This window comes from Anabrus simplex, chromosome 14 (genome assembly GCF_040414725.1).
Source record: "Anabrus simplex isolate iqAnaSimp1 chromosome 14, ASM4041472v1, whole genome shotgun sequence".
NCBI lineage: Eukaryota > Metazoa > Arthropoda > Insecta > Orthoptera > Tettigoniidae > Anabrus > Anabrus simplex.
The window spans coordinates 89,203,692-89,218,854 of record NC_090278.1 but is presented as its reverse complement, the minus strand read 5'-3'; the positions used below and the strand labels follow the sequence as shown (position 1 = coordinate 89,218,854).

Below are 15,163 nucleotides of genomic sequence, written 5' to 3'. Positions count from 1 at the left end.
GAAAATGGGAAACCACGGAAAACCATCTTCAGGGCTGCTGACAGTGGGGTTCAAACCCACTATCTCCCGATTACTGGAAACTGGCCACACTTAAGCGACTGCACCTTTCGAGCTCGGTAAGCCTTTTTCTGATCACATATACAGCTCTAGCTTTAAAACAGTCTGCCACAGCACGTGAAGTCTTGTCGCACCACAAACATTTAACAGCTGCTGCTTAGGATCACCAGAAAAGATACATGCTGCAGTAGGTACTTTTTCCCCCTTTAACACTCTCAGACCTAACAGTATTACAGTCCTGACGAGAAATACCACTGCGAGCTAACTGCAGGCACTCTTTGCTCTCAACTTCAAGCTTCAAGAACTGTAGGTAGTTAGATAAGCCATCAATAGGATCACCTATTTCAGCTCTAGTGACAGTTTGTGCTCTTTCCCATGCTCTGAAAAATGTCCTCGAGTAAGGCTGATTCCACCAACGGATACAGCATGGCAGCATATTTATCTCTTGTTACTCCTAATGTTTCTAAAGCTCTCAGTTGGGTCTCTAATCTGTCATATAAATGGCCTAAATTCATAGTTTCCTTTTCTGCAGTTTGAATCATTACTAAAACAAGCAATTCGCATAAATGTGTTTCTGTCAACGGTTCATAGCGAGCGAACCTTGCCTTTAGTTCTTCGATGGCCTTACTATAGTTAGGTCCTGAAGGAAGAAACCTTTCTACAAGTTCTCTAGCACTTGATCCTGATACTGTAGCTTGGATTAAATACTGGAACTTATCCTAATCAGCTTTGAAAGTATCATCATTTATCTCATGAAACTGTCCCCAGAATCCTAACCAATTTCAAATATTGCCATCAAATGCTTTTAACTCCAGTGTAGTTAGTCATAAGTTTCTTACTGGGGAGCATAAGAAAACACTAGCTACACCACTTTTGGGTACAACATTTAATGACTCTCACACCTGTTCTTTGCTGCTATCTGTTCCTCTTTGTACTCTTCAGTTACTTCATATCCTTCCTCATAAACCTGCTCATCGAAATCTTCAGCTGCAAATAATAAATCTCAAATCTTATGTTCTATTAGGAGAAGACACCAGGCTTTATCATCGAATACTTTAAATGCTGTAATAACATCGTCCTTCTCAAGTGGATCTGCTTCCAACTTCTCTTTAAATTCATTGAGTAACCGTGTGAATTGACGACATAAAATGTTCGCTCTCTCTTTAATTTCTCAATAGCGTAATTTTAATCTTGTTGCCGTTGTCAGATGAAGGAGCAAACAACCTCAGACTTTTCATCAAATCACACAGTAAACAAACATTTATTTTACACACAAAAACAGAACAGCCCATCTTAGCGAAAAAACCAAAGAAATTAAACGAGTAAACAGAATAGTATTTTCCGGTCCATACCAAGTTTACTGCAACACACAACTTGATTTGCAGTTTCTTAGTCCTTTGCATTACAAATTTCAGCAATTTTCAGCATTTGCCTGGGGAGAAAAGGAGGAAACCACAGAAAACAGTCTTCAGGGCTACTGATGGGTTGGCATTCAAACCCACCGTCTCCTCAATGCAACCTCACAGCTTCATGACCTGTACCACGCAGCCAATTCTCTTCTTCCTAGGATACCATCTCCCTGTGAAGATTGGCAGTCCAATTGATTATTATAACTTGTGAAACAGAGGCTCAGATTTCAATGGAAATTCTTCCATGCCAGTGGTGCAGGTCTTTAAGCCAGAAATTTCCATCTCCCCACAGATTGTTTTCTTCCACTTTTTCCCTTGATGATGAGTTGGAGAAATTCATATTGTTCACATCTCGTGATGTACCTGAGCTTTCACTTCTTGACGATTGTTAGCAGCTCTTTTTTCTCATTTAACAAGTTGAGGACTTGCTCATTGCTCCTTTTTATCTAGGATATTCAAAGCATTCTTCTGTACAAGTAGATTTTGAAAGCTTGATACGGGTCATTGAGAAAGTCTGGCTCGATAATTCAAAACAAATTAAGAGAGCAATAATAACATCATCATCATCATCATTTCTCGTTATCCAGCTCCTGCCGAGTCGGGGTATTTATGGCACTTCTCCATCTTCCTCATTCCTTCCACCATTACTCTTCCACGATCTTGTCCCAGTCTAAATTTTGTCTTCTTATGCCACTCTTCACTGATTCAATCCACCTTGTTTTGGGTCTTCCTCTTGCTCTCTTGCCTTTGCACTTTGCCTCCAGTATCTGTCTTGGAATTCTATTCTCCTCCAACATCTGTACATGTCCAACTCTCTCATTTAGCTTTCCTATCCCAACTTCTTTCCTAACATGTTCATTTCTCACTCTGTCTTTCCTATCATACTTCTTAGGAGTTTCATTTCACTGGCTTGAATTCTACTCTCTTGCCTGCTAGTCAAAGTCCAAGTCTCAGCTGCATAAGTCAGTATGGGTACATTTTGTACATTATTTCTTTACTTTTCCTTGATACTTCTTTCCTGGGAGCTTTAAAATACTGGGTCACCCTCTCTCCAGGGGTCAGAAATATGAAGGGCCCAAGCCCAGGGTATGGGAGAAGACCCCGATGGCATCAGTGGCGGAGAAGGTGGACTTCGGTACGGCGCCGGTGGCAGAAGAAGGAAACTTGTAGCGTCTGTACTCCAGAGGAGTGGCTCCAGAAGGTGGCCTAAAATAACACCTTGCAGTAGGTATAAAATGCCTTTGGGAGTGATGACCCCATCGTGATAATAGCTTATATATGGTATGGTACTAGGAAATCAATAATAATAATAAAACCGTTATTATAGCAAGCATACACAGTGGAAAATAATAAGGCCAGAGGGTTCTGGGAATGTAGAGAGATTGGCAATGATAAATGTGGTTAAAGGAAGCGATAGTTTCAATAATGACAGTTACTTATACGTCAATAAATATACTGTGTACATTTCCAACCAGCGGGGAATAACAACAATTGCAGGAATAATTTCCAATGTGAGTTTAAGATAAGCTACACAAAAATGTTAGCCCAAGATGCTTAGGTGATTACATTACCCAAAAAAAATGGGGGGTGATAAAAACAACTTTAGTAAAAGCAACTGAGCTAGGCCCATACATGTACATACATCTGTCCTGGAGATTTTTACAAACACTAATGTGGCAAAGGAATATATTTGGACAATAAACAAGTGCTATATCAATTCAGGCAAGAAAATGAGCCTATTTAAAATGATCAACAATCAAATTCACTAAAAATTGCAAGACATAATGAAGTAGAAGCTAAGGTTGTTAAATTCTTATACAAAGTATCTTAAGAAACTATAAACTATGAATGATACAAAGAAATTTAACAAGATATGGGATAGGCTGGGGAATGGAGGAAGTGAAGGAAACCAAAAGACACGACCACAAAATTTTGTTGTTAGATGCATGAAGAAATGAGTCCAAAACAGACGAGGATTTACATAATACATTAAACGTTAGAACAGTTCGAATGCACTGAATGACAATGTGAGCCCTAGAGTAGTTCAGAAGCGTGTAGCCCATTGACACAGAATGAAAAATAGTGGCCTGTAAGTCGATGACTCCTCCAACTCTGTCAGCAACGAGAAATAGAATAATACGAGAAGATATGGCACATTATTTCCTCTCTATATCTCACATCCAGCAGGAAACAGGCTGCGTTAGGCCAGTGGCGCGTATTTATATGAATGTGAATTCGTTCTGGAAATTACGAGAAATGGAGTTGACGTCAGGGGAGTGGGAGTAAGATGGCGGTCAGTATGTGAAGGACAAGAGTAGAAGGAGGTAGTTTTAGAATTAAGTACCGGGGATATGCAAAGTAAGTTTGGAATATTTGAATCACAGTACAAGCTTCAATCCACATTTCCAGCAAAGGACTGAGTATCCAGCCTTCAAAACAATACAATGCAGAAAGGTAGGGAAAATATAGCATCGCACCATGCGAACTTGGAGCTGAAGGTTGAGATCTCTACTGGTGAATAGGGCCCTCGTACTGTTGAACAAATGTTTGGCTTGCCCAGTCTTGGATAAAATTTCTTCCTTGGGAATGCAATGCTCAGTCGCTATAGCCCATGGTATTTGAAGGATGACACTTGCCGAACAGTTGTGTTGTTAATGTGCAGGGAGGCCTGCTTAGGTGTTTTCGAAAATACACTCATGTTCATAAAAACTAGAACACCTTGAAAGACTAGAGATACGAAGATATGATTATTATTTGAACCATGTTGGCCTTCACGTTCAAGGTTCACATCGATATCTCAGCACACCACCACCGACTGGTAAAATGTACCTGAGGCTCTCATTGTCGCTATGAATTGAAGGTAATGGATCAGTGAGACTTGAGCAGACATGCAGGATGCCTCGCAGACATATGCGAGAACTGTACCGTCAAATGAGTGAGTTTGAAAGAGGGCGAATTATTGGCATGAGAGAACGTGATGCATCCATCCGGGAAATTGCTGCTCGTCTGGGACAAAGTATGTCGGCAGTGCAACGGGTGTGTACACAGTGGTTCCCAGAAGGCCACAGAACACGACGATATGGATCTGGTCACACCTCCCAAACCACCCACCGAGAAGATAGACACCCTATCCAAATTGCATTGCAGGACAGATCTGCATCCTCCTCAGCTCTGGCGCAACAGTGGAGCAGTGGAACAGTGTAACACATCGTACACTACCAGGAGTAACAGTCCGTCACCTTTCATTAAGGTCTGGGTTACCGGCACGTCATCCACTTCTCCGCCTACCTTTCACTAATGTGCATATTAGATAACTCCACTGTCTCGCTGGTATAGCACCACCTGAAATCCGACGTGAGATTGCTGCTAGGCATGAGAAAAGCAAGGCTATGACTATGGAAGCCCATCCTTTGTATGCCTGTCAACCAGCACATCCTAGGTTGAAATCAAGAAAGAGCTTCTTGACAACCACTGAAGCTCTTAAAGGAACTCCACAACAAGCAAGAATCTCAATGTGGCGGGAAAAATGTCAACATTTGAGAGAATGGATGGTTCCAAAGGAAGAACTTCCTCCTGGACATTCTGAAAAGTGGACAACATGGAAGGCTCTCAATCGATTACGCTCCAGTACCACGAGATGCAAGACCAACCTACAGAAATGGGGCCTTCCTGTGGAGACAGTTTACTGCAAGTGTGGTACTAAGCAGACTAACGAACATCTTCTACTGTGTCCATCTTCTCCAGCCACTTGTACCATTAAAGATCTAATGAGAGCAACTCCAAATGCGCTTGTCGTGGCCAATTTTTGGTCAACCAATGTTTAAAATTTTTTGGTTTAATTTTTGTCTCTCTTACTTTGTACTTCTGACACGATAAATAAATAAATACTAATGTGCATAAACATGCTAGACTGCTATGGTGTACGTCACTGGGGAAAGGAATGGCAGAATAATTTTCAGACGAATCCAGATTCTGTTCGTTTGAAAATGATGGCCACATTTTTGTTCGCCACTGACAGGGGGAGAGGCATCACATTGACTGCATTCGCACAAGACATACAGTGCCAATTCAAGGCCTTATGGTGTGGGGTGCTATTGGGTACAACCACAAATCACAGTTGGTGAGTGTCCAGGGCAATGGGACCAGTTTGACCTACGTGAATGACATCCTGCGACCCGTAGTCATACCTTTTCTGCACGACACCCCAGATGTCATATTTCAGCAGGACAATGCGCTACCACATGTTGCTGCATGAACACACGCCTTCTTGTTGCCACAGGATATCAGACTGTTGCCCTGGCCCATACGATCACTGGACTTTTTGCCAGTCGAAAATGTGTGGGATATGGTGAAACGACAGGTGCGGCGCTGTGACCCAATGTCAACCACCAAAGATGAATTGTGGAACCAGGTGAATGCAGCACGGATGGCTATACCCCAGGATGCCATTCACGCCTTGTACACGTCGATGCCATCATGCATGTAACAAGCTATCAGTGCCCATAAAGGACCCAGTGCCTACTTGGCAACAGGACACATGCTGAACCTAGGTGACTGAAATTCTAACTGGTTCTGCAGAACATACTAATGAACATGTCGTGTGAATATGAACTTATCTCTGGTCTTTCAAGGTGTTCTGTTTTTTATGAACATGAGTGTACAATCAGCATGGTCTTGACATTATTCATGAACAGACCAAATGCTGCACTGATCCTTGGAGTGTTATCAAATATTTGAAAATCAACAAGGTTACTATCTAACACAACCGCATCATTAACAAAGCAGATGTTATTAATGACATTGCCATTTATCCTGATCCCTGGGTAAACATCCTTGACAGTTTCTCTGAACATAGCTTCAGTGTAGATATATTCTACAAGATGTATAATTTCTCCAAATCAAGATCAAGTCAAGATTTTTTACAAGTGCTTTTTAATTAGTGTACTTTTATAAGAATGGTTACAAGTATGAAGTCATAGGTTTTGGTTTAATTGACTTTAATGTTTTAATCATTGTATATTTGACAGGATAGCTTAAGCATCAGCAGTACTTCTTAAATAGCTGTGTTTTAATTTAGTTTCAATTTGAATCTCAGTCATTTGGTAGCAGCTGATGATGACCAAATATTTGGATGAAACATATTCCGTGAATAAAAGAATAATGAGACTATAATCAACGGATTATTTTGTGTGTCGAACAGATGGACCCACAAATTGTACTTGCTCATACACATACCACTTATAATATCAATAGTCCGTTATTGGATATTCTACATTTTTCATCTAACTCATTCCTGATTGCCAGTGTTTCGCCCCCGTGTGCTAGGTTGGGCTCATCAGTTGGTACCTAGCACACCTACCAAAACTCATGGCTAGTGCATACCATGGAGGCCACTGCGTAGGCCACTTGGAGCCACCAGCAGTGCCAATGCACTATGAGAGACTTTGTCTCAATACCAAAAATTGATGCCTGCTTGGCTGTCAGGTGATATAGATGTTGAATCCCATATGGAATCTGAAATATTTGTCCCAAATGAGTAAATTTATAATACCAATATAAATAGTCCGTTATTGGACATTATAAATTTTCCAGCTAACTCATTCCTGGTTGCCAGCATTTTGCCTCTGTGTGCTAGGTTGGGCTTATCAGTTGGTACCTAGCGCACCCACCAAGACACATGGCTAGTGCATACCGTGGAGCATCTGAAAGATCAAGACCACGCGACCCCCAATCAAAACCACTTCCCACCCAGCAGAACTGTATGCCTTTTGCAACAACAACAATATAGCATGCCAATAAACTACTCTACACCTCTACCGCCTCCAATGCAAATACCCTAACACCCCTCATCCTTAAACTTAATATCGCCACAACCACATCTCAAATAACTCGCACCTGCTCCTACCTTACCGAAATGCTGGAAGCTAGGGCTAAAACTACAATGTTATAAGCTAGCATAGTCAAAACTATGAAGAAAAAGAAGATATGACAACAAGCTGGAACAAGCAAACCACCAACCCGTAGGCTTGGGGCAAAGGACCCAGGCAAGGTCGGCGGCTCCACAATTGATTTTATGATGACATCCACATTTTAATGTGCTAGTTTGAAAATCTTAATCTGCTTACACAGTAGTTTTCTATTGGACCTACCTCCAGCTATTTATTAACAAACAAACCAAGGTGCCTCTTTTGATTTATGACTGCACTTTTCACCAGAACTAACTCTAGAATTGGTGTATGTTGCAGTACGGTGGTTTTGCAGCCACGTCTTCATGTATTTCTCAGGATTAGATCGCTTAACTGGTGAGACATGTGAATGTATGAACATAAGGCTGGAGACGTAAACAATGAACATTAATGACCTTAAGTAAGCGATGGCTGATAATGTTGTTCATCAAGCTGAATCTTCGGCGTTCACAGTAACGAGCGTAGCTGGAGAGTTAAAACTCACTGATAGAATGATGAATAAAAAAAGAAACCAAAGTAGAAGGTATACGCAAGAAATCTGAAGGCATACTCTAATGCAGGGGTTCTCAAACTTTCTCGGTCGCGCCCCCCTTCTGAAACATGAAGTATCTAGTGCCCCCTACCTCCCCCTCTGTATCCTTCTTTCCTTTCTTAGCACTTCTCCTAGGCTACTTAGCACAAAAACAGACTACGAGTTATACAGTATTTGCTCTGTCTATTATTCAAAAGAATGCTGGTAGAGCCTAATTTCAAATAATCATCTTGATATTTACACTCTTTGCTATTAGGTGTAGAATTACTGTTGATGGTGGGAACAGAAGTAGAAGCGGAAGAACAATGTAGTTTGGTTAAATTCGAATCTTGTTTTTTATTTCGACTGCATATTTTTGAAGGAGGGCAAGCACTCGATTAATCACTTCCATGGGGTTTGTTTTTACCACTGCTAATAAGCGACTTATCCATGGGTATGGCGATACTTGTACTGTATCAAGTTATTGTAAATCAGGCTAACCACGTCCACTAAACACGCACTAGAATTCACCTGTTCACTCACTGTCTTTGAAATGACTGAAAAGTCCTGGCTGAAAATGAGTCGACAATGACAGAAATAGGAGAATCTATTCTTATAAGGGAGTGGTGGTTACAATGTCAGGTGGCTAATTGTCATTAGTGTGTGTTAAGTGTTTGCTGTATGGGAAATGTTACTCGCACCTTTTCTCAGAATACGTGCTGGCAGGATCTACCAGTCAGTTCTTGTGAAATAAGACAGCAAAAGTACGAGTTTATTAGTCGTGAATGGTGGTGGAATAGCTTCCTGCCTAGGTTCATGGATGTGAGAATCTGAGGATAGCAATATTTGTTACAGAGTATGAAATATAAATATTTCAATTAGAGCCGGCGCCCCCCTTTATCACTCTCTGAGGCGCGCTCTTTGAGGACCTCTGCTGTAATGAGTGGAGTCAAGCAGACAGCATACGGTGTATACCCGCATGTACTCTCAACTACAGCCCTGGTAGTTAGCTCCACCTCCACAGTACCGCACTCTACAGAAAAGCCCCACATCTGCAGGTTGGTTTTGGATGTTGTGGTTCCTAAGAACGTAGTCTGTTGAGAGGCTTCCAGGTTGTCCACCTCTCTGAATGATAGGAGGAAGCTCTTCTTTTGGAACAATCCATTCACCCAAATCCTGACGTTTTCCCTGTCACTTCAAAATCCTTCCTTGCTGCGATGTTCCTGAAAGAGCTGCAGTGGTTACCAAGAAACTCTTTCATGATTTTAGCTGAGGATGTGCTGGCTAACAGTCATATAAAGGGTGGGCTTCCATAGTTATAGCCTTTCTTTTCTCATACCAAGCAGCTCTCTTGTGTCTGATTTCAGGAGGGACTATGTCATCGAGAGAGTCGAGTGGTGTAGGTTTTAAAGCAGCCCGTAATAATATGGCAGGTTGAAAAACATGAATTTCATTTTCTAACCTGTGTTGTCAACGTTAAACAAGTGTTATAGGTCTTTTTGAGGAGAAATCCACCTTTACAATTCTGGAAATTATTTCTTGCGTTTTTAGAATAATGTCAGTGGGACATGTCTCCTCTCTCTCTGACAGACATCTTCAACCATTCAAGGAACAAAAATAAATAGCAAAGATACATATGCATTCCTAAAAAGCACTACAGTATTTCTTGAATAACATATCCTAGTCTTCTTGAGTTGTAGTCTATAGATTCTAGTCAAATTGCCACTGTGAAAGACATACACTTCAAAAATATACATGCAATTAAAAATATATCAATAAGCATTTCTCTACGTGAAAACTTAGTTATTAATCAAGACATGGTTTTGGGATCTTCAGAAAAGATCATATGAAGTAGCCTACTAAAAATATGGCAACAGGTTATAAAATTGGTTGTACTATCTTTTAAAACCATGGGTCTTCTAAGGCTGCAACACAAGCTGGCCAGGCCACAGAAAGACAGGTGAGGGAACTTCTTCATTCGACATATGACGTTATCAATTAGACCAAGCTTGGCAACTGAACTCTTAATATTTTGAGAGAAGTTTCCCTCTGAATTAAGCCCAATTCAAATTAGTACCAGGAATCAAGAACTACAGCTTTGTTAACCAAGTGTTGGAACTATCATTTAACATTTTAACTTAGTAATTACAAAGCCTTAGAAGAACCATGGTGCAACCAATTTTATAACCTGTTGCCATATTTTTAGTACTTTATTTATGATCTGTTCTTAAGATCCAAAAACCATGTCTTCATAATTAGTTAGGTTTTCACTTAGATGATAAAGGCTTATTGATATATTTTTAATTTCATGTACGGTATATTTTTGAAGTCTATAACAGTGGCAATTTGACTAGAGTCTATAGACTATAACTCACGAAGACTAGGACATGTTTATGTATCTTTGCTATTTACTTTTGTTTCTTGAATGGCTGAAGTTGTCTCTTAAAGAGAGACAAGACATGTTCCACTGATTTTATTCTAATAAAGAATAAGTAATTTTCAATACTTCAAAGGTGGATTTCTCTTTAAAAATGATCTATAACACTTGTTAAATACAGCAGGTACTGTTAGATGCTACATCTATGCTTCTGGCATGTGTGGAGTAGTACCATGCCAGATTTGAATATTCAGAAGTGGTGTAGCACAATGCAAGTGCGCCCATTCTCAAAGTACATGGATGAACCCACCATATGTTACCCATCAGTTTCTGCACTATATTGTTTCTAGTAGCCACTTTCTGTGTCGTGTTTAGACAGTGTTTCTCATATCTAAGCTCATGATTCAGAGTTACTCCCAGACATTTTGAAGTTGGACAATGTTCAAGAGGAATTCCTTTCCAGTTGATTTGCAGGGTTTTAGCTTCCTGTTTGTTCAAGTGAAAGAAACAGGTCTGAGTTTTGGCAAATTTCAGCCCAGGTGACTATCATTAACAATGATGATGATGATTTTGTTGTTGTTTAAAGCACCTTATATCTAGGTCATCATACCCAAAATAAAGAGAAAAACAAAATGATCTCCCCTCTTTTATCACTATTGCTGTGTCCACACCAGAGTATGAACAAGCTTTTGGCTCAAGATGTAGATTTTCACGACCACTAAATGACATTATAATACACAATTTTTGGAATGTTAGGTCGTGAAATAGTTATTATATGCTGACGCTGAAGGTAGCAATGAGGGTTAAGAAACATCACAGACACTTACGTCTTTGCAAGCCAGAGAAGTCTGCTGTGGCAGAACATGACATTCATAGTAACCATCAAATCATTTTTGATGCAATTTCTGTCATTTGTAAAGAGAAATATTTTATACCTATAATCATTTGTGAGGTGATAGAAATTACTAAACATCCCAATAATTTTAACAAAGGGGTGGCTATAATATATACTGAGTAAATCGTGATTACTCTCCATAGTTAACTCTTCAACATATTTCTCCTTGACTCTGGAGACGCCAGAATGAACTACATTTCTAAAAGGGTCTCTCTAACTTGAGTCTAGTTACTATGGAGTGGGAGTAGTCACTAAAATCTTGGTTACTGCTCTGAAGATGATCCTGGTTTTAAACAGGTGGACCTATTATCAAAGGCTAGAGAAGGGTTCACCTATTCAATACCATTAGCGTGTATATTGTCTTATAAAACTGGGATTAGATTCGACCCCATATATGTTGGGTCATCTTCAGCCACGCTCCAAATGGAAGAAATATGCACACATATAACCAATAATAAATTAAACACTTTGGTGTGCCACAATTTACAATCTTAATTTAAAACATTGATGAAGCCCAAACAACATATCCAAACTTGAAACTAAATAACATATCAAAACTGCTGTGGTTGATGCCGAACTATGTCATCGCAACGAAATGTTCCCAAGTTGATCTGGAAGTTGGCATCCCTATCTGTATAGACGAGCAACTTGTTTTATAATTTATGTCCGTTCAGTAGTAATATGGGCAATGACTTGTATGTAGCTTGAAGGGGAACATTCGTAACTTGAATAGGTATTCCTTTTCATCAGATGTAGTGATCTATTGTTTAATTTGGTTTGAAGTGAATGTTCTTATGTTCTTCGTAAGTTGTGTGCACCTGGTACGGACACCAACACCAGATAACACCAGATTATTATTGGTTATATGTGTTCATATGTCTTCCAATTGGAGCGTGGCTGAAGATGACCCAATATATATGGGGTCGAAACTAGTCCCAGTTTTATAAGACAATGTACAAGCTAGTGGTATTGAACAGGTGGACCCTTCCCTACCCTTTGATAGTGATCAATTGTCAATATGGACCATAATGAAATTCATAACTTATGATTTGAAAGCCAACCAGATGGATGTACCCATCTTTGTTAATAGTGATAAATCATCAATAGGACCATAATGAAATTAATTTCATATCATTCAAAATGTGTGCCCAAAATTGTATATTATAAGTCTTTCTTTAGCTATTTGCTGTCAGATGCAATATTTTCATCATCTGTCTCGTGACATAAATCACAGCAAAATTGAAACTTTTCTGATACGGTACCTAAGAAACTAGGAGCTGACAAGTGCAAAGATTATCTCACCATTGATTTGTATCTCATGCATGTAGAATCTTAACAAGGATTAATTATTATTTTAGAGAAGGATTGAAAGACGAATTCACAACAAACTGGAGAAGAACGTTTGGTCTTCGAAATAATGTAGAAATTAGTGGGGCAATCTGGCAAATCTTTAAGAAGTTCTCTTTATTATAATCACCTAACACCTATGGCTAGCACCAACAGGCACAGCCATTGGCTGAAATTCATACAATGTTACAGAACTCATAGAATTCAACACAGTGAGATGTCGTCAGCAATTGTGACAAAATAAAAAGTCCTGAACCAATATGGCTGACAGCAACAATCAAGCATATAAATTATAATACACAGTCCGACTCATGACTAAATGGTTAGCGTGCTGGCCTTTGGTCCAGAGGGTCCCAGGTTCGATTCCCGACCGGTCGGGGATTTTAACCTTCATTGGTTAATTCCAGTGGCTCTGGGTCTGAGTGTGTGTGCCATCTTCAGCATTAGAATTCATGATAGGTAGGGCCCCATCGCCACAGACGCGCAGGTCAACTCGAAAGACCTGTACCAGGCCTCTTCAGAGGCCACATACTATTATTAGGATTATAAACACAAAATGCAACCAATTTCTTAGTTAACGGCCTAACCCCCTTTGCTTCCCTTCCCATGCAAATGCGGCCTGTCCTGACCAATTGGTTTTGTCACTCTTGTCACTCGGTGTACCTAACCAATCCAGACCATGAGAGTAGCCTATGTCTTATCCACAGGATACTAGAGGTGTGTAAGCCGCTTCACGGTCTAAGCTGGGGGCTTGCCGTGCAGATGTTGACTGTCCAGTGAACCAATGATCTAACCAATCCAAGCCAATGGCTTTGTCACTCGCCTGACCTAACCAATCCAAACACACCAATCGTTTTGTCACTCGCTGCACCTAACCTAAGCAGACCAGTGGTCTGTACACACAGCAATAACTCCAATTGTGTCCACTGTCAAACATAGAAAGCGCTGCTGTGGCATGTCGCCCTTCTAACCTAACTTCTTACGTGGGGAGGGTACCAAAGCTTTATCATCAGCGCAACAGCACATGCGCTGACAATAAACCAATGCTGTAAAAGTATTACCTGCACACGCCAAAACAAAGCCTAACCCACATACAAAAAAAAAAAAAAAATACAAAAAAAAAAAAACAATGGTGCAAAATTTTACCTACCTTTCATAATAAGGAATAGGGTAGAGATCAGCAGCTGCTCAGAAGTACCTGTACACTAGCTTCTTCGGCCAATAAATTAATCTTCACCTCGTAACCTCCGCACATATTAACAGCCAAATCTTATCCATGAATTATTAGCATAGTGCCCAATAGCAACGAATAGCTCAATTAAATCGCGCGCCCAAACAACCCCTCCCTCTTCAGCAGTACCTACTGTAGAAAGTTAGAAATCAAGGAACTTAGTATTAGCAAATACAGTAGTCTCTATACTGTATTTGGTATTAGCGACAAATGAACATCACACAGCGGTACCTGGTAGTGAAGGTTTCGTAAAGACTTTACGGCTTGGTTGTAGACGATCGAATAAGAAAGAACAACAAACTCTGTTAATGGCGTTTGTAGATTTAGAAAAGGCTTTTGATAACTGTGTAGACTGGACTAAGCTTTTTGACATTCTTAAGATGATTGGAAATAAATACCGGGAATAAGTATTTTATAATCAGTACCGGTGCCTTGAGAAAAATAAACCTTAGAGGGATACGAAAGAAAAGCAACAATCCACCAAAAGTTACCGTAGTGCAGGCAATGAAGAAAACCAAGGAGTTTTGAAGGAGACATTGTTCAAGGAGAGACAATTAAAACTCGCAGATTTGCTGATGATACAGTAGCCTAGTCTGATCAGAATCAGCGGAAGATTTGAAAGATAAAGCGGATCGTTGCCGATTCACTTAAGGCACTCTTAAAAGCTATTAGGCGACGAGAGAGATATGTCTCTTGATTTACATAATTCATATTTGGGGACAGCAGCGGCGATTGGGAATTAGAAGTGAGGGGGAAAAGAAAAATACAGACAACAAAAATTACCCGGGTTTGAGGGATATAGTGATCGGGGCGGGGGGTTATATTCATAAAAACTGAAAAAATGCTAGAAAATGGTAAATTTTTTTGGTATGCTCTCTGAGCGAATGTCGACAGAGAGTTTATTTTTGATATTTTGATTCATTACTATACGTAGGGTACTATAAAACTTTCACCAAATGGAACACGTGTATTACAATTAAATAGAAGTACGGTATAATTATACAATCAAACTATCAGACACTAAAGAGACTGCCAGACTGAAGAATGCGCGCGGCAAGCGGGTGAATCATACTTCAGTGTCTATGAATTTTTTTTTTTAGTTGCTCTAGACGTTTTTACTGATATTTTTCTTATTTTCCTAATTCTTTCCTTTCCTAGTATTTTCTGTTTTTAAGGACGGCACGTACACCCAGTCCCCGGGCCAGTGGAAATAACCAAGTAAGGATAAAATCCCCGATCCGGCCGGGAATCGAACCCGGGGCCTGTTGAACCAAAGGCCAGCACGCTAACCTTTAACCATGGAGCTGGACAAATTTGCAAACAAACCCCTGCTATCATCCCTCACAACTTGCTGCGGAGCTATACAAATC

At 40.1% G+C, this 15,163-nt stretch overlaps 1 long non-coding RNA gene across 1 annotated transcript in view; it reads right to left on the bottom strand.

Annotated features, from left to right (window-relative positions):
- Positions 1-13,902, bottom strand: part of LOC137503016 (uncharacterized) — a 129,636-nt gene extending 115,734 nt beyond the window's left edge. Inside the window, exon 1 of the long non-coding RNA XR_011018989.1 lies at positions 13,713-13,902. This is a non-coding gene — a long non-coding RNA (uncharacterized lncRNA). The remainder of the gene's footprint in view (positions 1-13,712) is intronic.
- Between the last annotated feature and the right edge of the window lie 1,261 nt (positions 13,903-15,163).